Consider the following 8,519-nt stretch of genomic DNA (forward strand, 5'->3'; position numbering starts at 1 on the left):
TTTTTTTTTTTTAAACCTTAGGACCAGTTTTGAAAGTCTGTTTTTTTTTTTTTTTTTAAACCTTAGGACCAGTTTTGAAAGTCTGTAATAGGAAACCAGGGAGGCTGTTGATGCCACCTATGTGCCTTTTTATTATTATTATTATTTTGTTGTGGTAAATGCATGTAACAAAAAAAATGGCCATTTTAACATTTTAAGTGTACAATTCTGTGACACGAATTACATCTGCCATGTTGTGCAACCATCATCACCATCAATTTCCACTTTCTCATCATTCCAAAGAGAAACTCGATACTTCTTCAGCAGTATCTCCCCCTTTTCCCTCCCCATTCACCCCTGGTAACTGCTAATAAACGTCGGTCTCTATGCATTTGCCTCATCTGCATATTTCGTATAAGTGGGATAAGATATTTTTCCTTTTGTGTCTGACGTCTCACTCAGCATGTCTTTCAATGGACATACATAGCAGTCATCAGAACTTCATTTCTCTTCATAGATGAATGATATTCCATTGTCTGGATATTTTGTTTATCCATTCATAGACACATTTTGTTTATCCATTCATCTCTTTGATGGACACTTGGGTTGCTTCCACTTTTTGACTGTGTATGGTTAACAATGTGGTACATTGGTGTACAGGTAGTCTATTTACGTTTTCAATGTGGCTTCTAGAATATTTTTATTACCTATTTGTCATGCGTTATCTTTTTGTTGGACATTGCTGGCATGGATAGCTCTCCTGTAAAACATCAGAAAAGAAGGGACCAGATCCGGCCCAGCTGAATGATGCAGCCCATCCCGGAAAGAACGTGAAGAACACTAAGGTGGAGAAGGCTTGGGGGGCAAAGTGGGCCGAGAACAGGTGTGGGCTGAAAGGAAGGGGAAGGCACTCCAGGTAGGGAGCACCAGCAAAGGCCTGGGGGCGGGTCAGGGAGGAGATGGGTCTGAAGTGAGCTGTAAAGGAGCAGCTGAGAGTTAAGGACAGGCATCAGTGTCTGCAGGGAAGCTGGGGTCCTGGGTAAGTACAGTCTGAAGGGACAAAGATTTTTCGTTTCTATGTGTCATTGGGTTCTGGGGCTTGTACATCCATTTCCCCAGCCCTCCAGAGTCAGACCCGGCCCCCCAAATGCTGGCACTGTGTTAAGTCCCAGGGCCCTCAAAGCAGGCCTTCTAAGGAGGGAGAGAGTGGCTCCAAGCCCAGGAAGTGGCGGAAGCCAGCAGCGGCAGGCCTTTCCTGGAGCCACTCAGGCACGGAGCCTCTGTGAGTTTCAGCATTTCCACCGGAAATGTTCTCATCCTCAAATAGCGTCTTGGAACCACCAAAAGTTTCCCTTTGAACCATTTTCTGTTTTCTAACTACCTCTTTCCATGGCTGCTGATGCCTAGATCCTAGAAAACCTACCTACATCCTCGGTCCTGGAGATATCAACAGGGACATGCCCTCAGCAGAAAACATGCCAGCAGGGACCAGGGACACAGGGTAGGGCTAGGCAGACATAGGGTCTGCCCAGCAGGGGCCTGGACAAGCCCTCACTGAGTGGTACAAGTTCTAGTGCCCTGTCCTACAGCTAGAAAGGCCAGGGGCAGGGAGACAGGGAGCCAGGCCTCCCAAAATGCACAGCTTTTGCAATGAGGGAGGCAAAAAGTCACGAAAATTATTTTTCATTCTAAAAAAAGCACATTACTGACGCTTCCTTTGTTCTCTAAAGCTTTCACCAAGGAGACATAGAGCAAAAAAGTATCTTGGTTTATTGAGTTCCCTGTAAAAATGAGAAAGAGCCTGATGCAATCTTTTTCTAGGTCAGGCAGTCTGAAAAAGGTTCAGAAGAACCAACGGATCGCAGGGCTCAAAGCCTTCACCCGGCCAACTCACTCCATGGGACGGCCCTCCCCGGGAAAGGTTCCCTGCTGCCAGGCTGGGTCAGCTCCCCACTCTGTGCCACAGCCCTCAGCATGGCTTGTGGTAGCATCTGAATGTGTGTGCATGCGTGTGTGTGCATGTGTACACACATATGTGCACACGTGTGCTCATGCATTTGTGCATGTGAGAGAGATTCCCAGGCTATGTGTGCACCTGGGGGAGACCCCATACTCCATGCAGACAGACCCAGCCAGGGATCTTTATTCCTGATCAACCTCAAGTACCTGGCAACATGCAGGTGCTCTGGAAAAAATTATTAACTAGGTAAAAGAATGAAGAAATCATAGTTAGAGCCTCTCCCCCTAGGTAATTAGAGGACCCTAACTAAGGACCTAAGTCTTTGGGCTCTAGTCCCCGAGACTATACTTCATGGGAACAAATACTCTTGTAGCTCGCTGACTATGGAAAAGAGATGTTCCTTTCTGAACCTTCTCAACCAAGGCATTGAACATGTGTTGTGTTGAGTGCTCACTCTGTGTCAACCCTGGTGTATTAGTTTCCTGTGGCTGCTACAACAAATGACTTCCAACATGGTGGCTTAAAACAGCGCACATTTATTCTCTCACAGTTCTGGAGGCCCAAAGTCCAAAATCAGTCTCACTGAGCCAAAATCAAGGTGTTGGCAGGGCCACATTCCCTCCGGAGGCTCTAGGGCAGAATCCATTCCTTGCCTCTTCCAGTTTCTGGGGCTGTTGGTACTCCTTGGCTTGTGGTCACATCACTCCAGTCTCTGCCTCTGTGGTCATGCTGCTTCCTCCTTTTCTATGTATATCAAATCTCCCTGTGCCTCATCTTATAAGAACATTTGTTGGTGGTGAGAATGTGGAGAGAAATGATACAACCACTATGGAAAGCAGTATAGTGATTCCTTAAAAGTTGGAAATAGAAATACCATTCTAACCAGCAATCCCATTACTAGGTATATATCCTAAAGAAGAGAGAGCCAGGACACAAATTTTCTATGTTCATCACAGCACTATTCACAATAGCAAAGAGATGGAAACAACCTAAGTGCCCATCAACCGAGAATGGACAAACTGCGGCACCTACGTACAATGGAATACTATGCAACCTTAAAGAATAATGTAGAATCTGCAAAACAGTGCATAACATGGATGAATTTGGAAGACATGCTGCGTGAAATAAGTCAATCACAGAAAGACAAATATTATATTAGTCCACTATTATAAAAAGTCAAGGAAAAGATTATACGTGGAAGGAAACTTTGTTGGTTACCAGGGATGGGAGGGTAGGGGAAGCTAAATTCCTAGGTAGGTTGAATATATATACCAAAGATTATTATTGGTTACCAGGGGTAGGAGGGAGAAGGAAAGGGGAAGATTTTGTTTGTGTGGCATTGAGTTTACACTAATGGTGGTGAAATATTTTGGAAAAGGGTAACAATAATGGTGGCACAACATGAAAAATGTCATCAGTGCCCCTGAGCTGTAAATGGGGATGTTGTTACGCTGGCGAATGTCTTGCTGTGTATGTTTTCACCACAATAAAAGTGAGAAGAAGAAGAAAAAAAAAAGGAACATTTGTGATGGTCTTGAAGGTCCACCTGCATGATCCAGGATCATTTCCATTTCTAGAATCTTAACATAATCACATCTGCAAAAGCTTTGCCATATGAAGTGTGGAGTTTCCAATTAACTTTACTCCCAAAATTTGGTCTTGTTCTTGGTTCCTGAGAGATAAACCCTAAAACCTTGGAATTCCCTTAGTGGCAGAAGTGGCTTTGATGAAGGCTCCAGACCGCAGCTACCTGGCAGCTTATGCTAATAGATGACTCTTATGTGGGGGCTGGCCAGGCCAGCAAAATCCATCATGTGATTATCAGCCAACCTCAGGGGAGGGGGACTAGAGCCTGAGTTCAATCATATAGGCAATAATTCAATCAATCGTGCCTATGCAGTGAGGCCCCTTTATGGACATGGAAGTTCCATGGGCTTCCTGGTTGGTGATAGGTATTGATACACAGGAGGGTAGCACATCCCTTTTTGGGACATGGGAACTTCATGTTGGGAACTTCCCAGATCTCCCTCTATGTGTGTCTTCATCTGTATCTTTTTTGCTCCATGAGTTTTGTGAGTTATTCTAGTGAATTATCAAACCTGAGGGGAACCAGCAGGTCAGAAGTAATGGGGTGCCTGGAGATCCCTGAGCTTACAATTGGAATCCTGGGAGATGGAGCACTTTAATTTATAGAGCAGACCTATGGACAACGCAGGAGAAAGGCAATGAGTAGTTTCCATTCTTCTGTACTATTGGAATTTCCTACCAGGAGCATGTATTACTTATTTTTTTTTTTAATTTTTATTGTGATTTGGGTGAAAGTTTACAGAGCAAATTCATTTTCCATACAGCGCTACATACACATTTTGTCTCATGACATTGACTATAATTTCCCACAGTGTAACAGCTCTCTTCCCACTTTCTTCCCATAGTTATCTCTTCCCTGTGTCCTTCCCTCCCATCCACTCCTGCCCCCCGAGTGGTCTCCCTGTGCATACACTGCCCCTCTGTTCTCCCATGATTGATCTCTCCAAGGAGTGTATCTACCTAATGTAAATGTTCACCTCCTATGTCTGTCTTTTGTTTGGCTGGAAGCCACAGGAGTGGGTTCAATTCCAAACCTGAAGGGCAGCTAGGGGCCATAGTCTCAGGGGTTTCACCAGACTCTATCAGACCAGCAAATCTGGTCTTTTTTTCTTTTAATATAATTTTGAGTTTTCTTCCACATTCTATCCAAGATCTCCTGCACCGACCCCCCTCCAAGTGGTTGACAGTGGTAGCCAGGCACCATCTAGTTCTGGTCTCATGGTCATAGAGGCTGAGAATCACATGGTCTACTAGTTCCTTGGACTAATTGTTTCCACGTCTCTTTGGTTTTCTCCATTCTTCTTTGCTCTGGATGAGGAGAGACCCACCATTGCATCTAGATGGCCGCTTGCAAGCTTTTAAGATCCCAGTTGCTACTCACCACAATAGGATGTGGAACAATGTGTTTGTGTAATATGTTATGCCAATGAGCATGTATTACTTTTATAATAAAAAATAAGGTAGAAAAATGCAGTGTGCCCTAGAAACTCTTGCCACCTTTCCCAGCCTGTCTGGGGAGATGTTGTTCTACTGCCAGAGAACTGTGGGGGCTGTAGCTGGGGTATGAGGTTATTTTCTGGGGGAGAGACCTACGGTTGTAGCTGGTCAGGGTCAGAGCCTTAGGCTGGGCAGGTCCTGGGCCTCTCCCTTCTAGGAGCCAGTGCCACCAGGAAGTCACTGCCTAACTTTGAGAAAACAGGGACATTGCTTCCAGAAGGCCCCAGGGATTATATACTTGGCCATGGAGAATGGAGCCAGTTCAGTGCCTACAGAAACAGAGCAAGTCACCTCTGGACGCAGCCTCTCCCAGATGTAAAGGTTAAAATAAATCCAGTTTTACCTTTCACATCTCTGTTATCTTTTTATTTTTTATTTTTGTTTTAATTTCTCTGGCCTCGAAATGAATCACAGAAAACAAATGTGAGAGGTGACCTTTTAGGGAGAAGAGAGAGAAGTGTTTCACTTTCCATTCTGGACCTTCCATAAAAAGGTGTGGATTTTCTAACCGTGTGTTTTCCCTTGGCCCTCTTCCTTCCACCCCTGCTTCCTCTTCCCACTGACATCAGCAGGTCTCTGGTCAGAGAGCCTGCCCATTGGGGCTTTTCTTCTCTGAGCCTCGTTATTAAAAGGAAACCGAAGCAGCAATAAATCTTATATAAAATTTTAAAAGGAGGCCTGGTGGCACAATGGGTAAGTAGTAGGCTCAGGAGAAAAGACCTGCCAATCTGCTCCCGTACAGGTTACAGCCTAGAAAACCCTACGGGCCAGTTCTAGTCTGGGCCATACAGGTTACAGCCTAGAAAACCCGACGGGCCAGTTCTAGTCTGGGCCGTGGCACCACTACGAGTCAAAATTGACCTGACAACAAGTTTTTAAAATACCAATATGCTATATTTAAAAAAATTAAAAATATTTTTACATGCTATATTTTTATTAATTTTTAAGGAGGCATTGCAATCACACAACTCAACTTTCAGAAGATTCAAAAGAGTAAACCCTTGGAAGTTCTCCCCTCACTCCTGACCCCAGTGTCCTTCTCCAGAGGACATCCCCCACCCCCCGCCCTTACGAGTTTCTCCTGTGGCTTCCTGGGTATTTTCTGTAGATACAGGTATGTACAGGTATTTTCCCTCCCCTCCAATGTCTTCTCTGTTGTCCTCCATTTAACAATGTATATTGGAGGCTGTTTCCAAAAGCAATCAAAGAGCTTTCTCTGAGAAATGCCTGTAAGTCTAGTCATTTTCAAAAATGGGAAACGGAGGCCCAGTGAGGTGAAAGGTCTAGATCCCTGCTGACACTCCAAGTCTTATTCCTCAAATGGAAGGGTGAAATCAGCAGGGATAAACTTTCCCCACTCAGACATATTACTGTTATTTTTTTACATATTCTTTTTATAAAGCTCATTCACTGAAGGTAGCAGACCTTACACCAAGATTTCTTTGTTTCAGCAGGAGAGGGAACAAAAGCATTTATCAGGGAATTGGTGAAACCCAACACCAGCTCCCCCACTGCGGGGACATCTGGGAGCCAGGGAATGGCCCCTCCTATCAGTCACTGCCTTCCAGCCCCAAGTGAGTCCAGGCCTGTTGAGCTCCGTCCAGCTCTGTCATTGTACCTGTGTGCTGTTGGACAGGTCACCTCCCCTCTTCCAGGCTCACCTTCTCCAAGGAGCTCCTCTCAAAGCCTCATCATCCTTCTGGGCTCACATGGTTTGTAACCCCTTCCCCACACTTCCTCCTCTCATCATTAAATAATCTTGAATTAATTGAGTACTTATGGGGTTTCAGATCTGCACCAAGTACGCATCGTGCATAGAACTCTGTCGACAATGCTGGGAGGTGGGTAGTATACAGGATAATGGTGGATCAGTGGGAGAATCCTCACCTTCCATGCATGAGACCTGGGTTCAATTCCTGGCCAGCGCCCCTTGTGTGTGACTACCGCTTATCCTCAGCAGAGGCTTGCATCTAGCTATGATGCTGAACAGGTGTCAGCAGAGCTTCCCGACTAAGATAGACTAGGAAGAAAGACCTGGCAATCTACTTTCAGAAATCAGCCAGTGAAAATCCTATGGATCACAACAGTCCCCTCCACAACCAACCTTGGGGATGACATAGGATTGGGCAGCGTTTCATTCATTGCTCATGGGGTCCCCATGAGTTGGTGGCCAACTTGACAGCAGCTAACAAGGGAGTATTGGGACCCATTTTACAGATGGGGAAACTGAGGTTTGAAAAGGTTCCAGACCATGTCTGATGCCACACAGCTAGCTAGTGTTGTGTTGGAGGCAAGAATCACACTGGGCCAGCTCTGCCTGCTGCAGAGTTCCTAATGTGACTCCCCACTCCTTTGGGCCTTGATGTTAAGGTGTAAGCTTAGCCTCAAGCCCAACCTCTAGACAAAGAGGCTAGGCCTCAGAGAGGAAAGAAAGGATTGCCCAAAGACAGCCACAGGGACAGAGCTGACAGCAGAACAGGCCATAGACTTTATGGGTATTTACCCTGTGCTGGGTGCTGGGGCCACAGAGGGGACTAGAACACCTGCTGTTTGCTTCCAAGGAACTCACTGGATTTTCTCATCTGTACAGCGGCCTATGTTCTCCTTCCCTGTCAGGTGTTGAGCAATAACTGTGTGCCAGGCACGGTGCGACTGCATGCTTATTATTCACTGCAACCCCTTTTACAGGTGAAGCTAACAGGCTGGGAGAGACGAGAGAGCAGCAGCTCTGTTGACCCAGCCTATTGTCCTAACTATCCCACTGCTCTGCATTTCTGGCTTGGGCATACTGTGAGTGAGTATTTAAAAAAAAATAAAAACTCACTACTATCGACTCAGATCCGACTCATACTGACCCCCTCCTTGGGTTTCTGAGGCAGTATCTCTACAGTAGATCGCCCAACCTTCCTTCTGAGGAGTGGCTGGAGGGTTTGGACCACCAGCCTTCTGGTTAGCAGTCAAATGCCTTAGGCACTACGCTACCAGAGCTCCCAGTGAGTGAGTATTAGGGAATGAAAATACAGGTAGTCCCTGGATTATGAATGTTTGGCTTACATACAAGCTGTAGTTACAAACCAACCCCCATAAAGCCTACTATATTAAAAATCTGGGGTACTGTACTACAATGGTTTGTAGTAGCAAATGGGTTCTACTTTATGACACACATAAAAACATTGTTAATATTGCGTTAAAGATGTTTTAGTGTATCTGGAAGTGTTTCTTTCATGTTTTTTTTTTAATTAGGATTTGGGTGAAGATTTACAGAGTAATTCACTTTTCATACAGCAGTTCACATATACTTTGTCTCATGTCATTGACCAAAATTTACATTGCAGCAGTTCCCCTCCCACTTCCTCCCCATAGTTACCTCCTCCCAGTGTCCATCCTTTCATACTCTTCTGCACTCTGAGCTATCTCCCTGTGCATAAGCAGCCCTTCCTTCTCCCATGATTGTTCTCTCCAGGGCGTGTGTCTACTTGAGGTAAATGTTTAACTC

Source organism: Orycteropus afer, unplaced genomic scaffold (genome assembly GCF_000298275.1).
Source record: "Orycteropus afer afer isolate SDZICR_OR568_19922 unplaced genomic scaffold, OryAfe1.0 scaffold00009, whole genome shotgun sequence".
Classification (NCBI taxonomy): Eukaryota; Metazoa; Chordata; class Mammalia; order Tubulidentata; family Orycteropodidae; genus Orycteropus; species Orycteropus afer.